Source organism: Canis lupus, chromosome 5 (genome assembly GCF_003254725.2).
Source record: "Canis lupus dingo isolate Sandy chromosome 5, ASM325472v2, whole genome shotgun sequence".
NCBI classification, from domain to species: Eukaryota; Metazoa; Chordata; class Mammalia; order Carnivora; family Canidae; genus Canis; species Canis lupus.
In genome coordinates, this window is record NC_064247.1 from 62524058 (window position 1) to 62526936 (window position 2879).

The window sequence follows — 2879 nt, forward strand, 5'->3', positions numbered from 1 at the left end:
TTTCTCTTTTCTATTCCTTTGTACCACTTTGAATTTGTCTTCTTTGCCCTGCCCTCAGGGACACAGGTGATGGGACAGAGATCAAGGTGGGAGGGGCTCCAGTTCAGAAAAAAGGAAAGAGAGTCTGTGTTGGGAGCTTGTCAGTGGGGAGGTCTGGAGCCCCGGCCACGCTGTGTGAGCGAAAGGGAAATGAAAGAGCAGGAACATAGGGTGCCAGAAGAGATGGGAAGGAGAGAGGATCTGGAGAAAGGACTGCCCTGCAGATCTTGTCCTAAATCAGGTGGTGGCTGGGACTCGTCGCTGGAGCCCCATTCAAGTGTCAGTTCTGCTACTGTGTCATGATTGCACACTGTGATAATCACCTTTCAGGCCGTGGCTTGAGGAAATTTTTTTTTTAAAGATTTTATTTATTTATCCATGAAAGACACACACAGAGAGAGGCAGAGACACAGGCAGAGGGAGAAGCAGGCTCCATGCAGGGAGCCTGATGCGGTACTCGATCCTGGGACTCTAGGATCATGCCCTGGGCCTAAGGCAGCCGCTCAACCACTGAGCCACCCAGGCGTCCCTGGCTTGAGGAAATTGATACATGTTCTGCACTGAGGCCCCCTTCTTACCACTCGTCCCTTGACCCTCCCATCTCCGACCTGGCCCCCAACATTCCTCCCGGTTCCTTCGTCTGCCTTTGTTTCATCACCTCTGACTTCATTTACCACTCAGGGCTGTCCTCACTGAAGCCTCATTTCCCCAGTTTAGCGAATCAGAAGCCAAGATGCAGGACAGCCAGCTGACTTGGCCACCATCTCCCGGGTAGAAGATGGTAGAGCCAGGGTCTGAATCCAGGTCTTTTCTATCTGTGTTGTGTTAGCTACGTAAGGCTTCCCTTCCATGTGTACAAGCTTTGTAAAGCACCTGCCACGTGCCAGGCAAGGGGCCGAGGACATGGGGCACAGAGATGGGGTGGGAGGGATAGTTCCTACACTGGGAGCTCAAGTCCAGAGAGCAGGACGCATTTAACGAAGCAGTCACCCTCTCCTGGGAGAGCAATCGTTTGTGACCTCCGCAGAGGGGCTGGTGCTTGGCCTGGTTCAAGTGGTTCACCAGGCGCCCAGCTGGAAGGTAAGGGGCACCCCAGGGCAGGCCGGGGGAGTAGATCCTGCTGAAGAGAAAACACATGGGAGGGAGAGTGGGGAGGGAGAGTGTGGTGTGGCCGGAGGAGCAGGTTCAAGGGAGCTGGTAGGGAAAGGGGCCAGAGCCGGGAGGTCAGGCACGTGAGGACCTCTGTGCCACTAAAGGGTTTTGGATTTTCTGCTGCAGGAGATGGGCAGCTGCTGCAGGATGTTCAGCAAGGGAATGGCATGAAGCTTTGCTAAGATTCATCCTTCCACTGGAGAGGAGGGTCTGCGATGAACAGGAGAGGAGGCTGAGCAGCACAGCCCAGGGGTTTGCATAAATAAGGAAATGAAGACGTAAACAAACAAGATGACACACACCTGTTTGTGCTTGAAAACAAGGGGGAAAGGAACAAAAAATTAACTATAATGGCTTCTGAAAAGGGGAGGCAGAAGAAGAGTGGGAGATAGGGCTGCACATAGGGTTTTTCTGAGTGCATCCTGTTCGGGAGTTTTAACTTTGGAACCTTCCATTTTAAGTCATTATAAAACAAAATTAAAATTTAAAGATCTTTTTAAATCCCTAAAACTTAGCTTAAAATGTAAAAACATGGGACACCTGGATGGCTCAGCAGTTTAGCGCCCGCCTTCAGCCCAGGGCGTGATCCTGGAGTCTCAGGATTGAGTCTCTCATCGGGCTCCCCGCATGGAGCCTGCTTCTCCCTCTGCCTGTGTCTCTGCCTCTCTCTCTCTCTGTGTCTCTCATGAATAAATAAATAAAATCTTTTAAAAAAACCATAAAAACATAGTAAAATGATTGAATAATTATACATTCAGTTGGTTTTCAGGGGAGGAAGTGGGAGTGTCAATAAAGACATGAACACACTCACTCTCACTAATAACTAAGGTGATGAAAAAAATTTTTTTTAAGGTGATGGAAATTAAAACCACAACAAGGTACCGTTTGACACCCTCAGACTGGCAAAAACTTTAAAAAGTCTGACAATTATCAAGTACCCTGAGGATGAGGGGTGATCGTCATCCTGTGCTGGTAGGAGTGTCCATGAAACAACCACCCGGAAGCACTTTGGAAATACGTATAACTTGGAACATGTGCTTATTCTATGACCCAGAAATCCCACTCGTAGTTATTTACCCTAGAGAAGCTTGCATGTGTACATGAGAAATAAAAATGCTCACATTAGAATTAGTTGAAACGTATGTGCAAGGGCCCTGTGGTTGAAACATATGGGGAATTTCTTAAATGTCTGCTAACAGGATAATGCACCATAATCATCTGGGTAGTAGTAAAAATGAATGAACCACAATCACACCAATCAACATGGTAGAGACTCACAAGCATAATGAAATGAGCCACAAAAGCAAGTAGCAGGAAAACTATATAGCACAATATTATTTATAAAAACTCGAGCAATCACAGGGGTGCCTGGCTAGTTCAGTCTTGATCTCGGGGTCATGAGTTCGAGCCCCATGTTGGGTGGAGAGATGACTTAAAAATAAAATCTTAAGAAAATAAAGTTGAACAATAGCAAAATAATTATACATGTATATAATCTTAAGGTGGCATAATACACAGTAAAGGTGGTTCATAAGAAAAACATCAAATTCAGAACAGTGGTGGTGTTCATTATGGGGAGAAAGGAAGGGAGACACAGCCTTCACTTGTGTCTGTGATGATATATTGCTTAAAGTGGGTGGTGGATACATGGGTGTTCATTACTCTTTATTAATTAGTATTTATTCCTT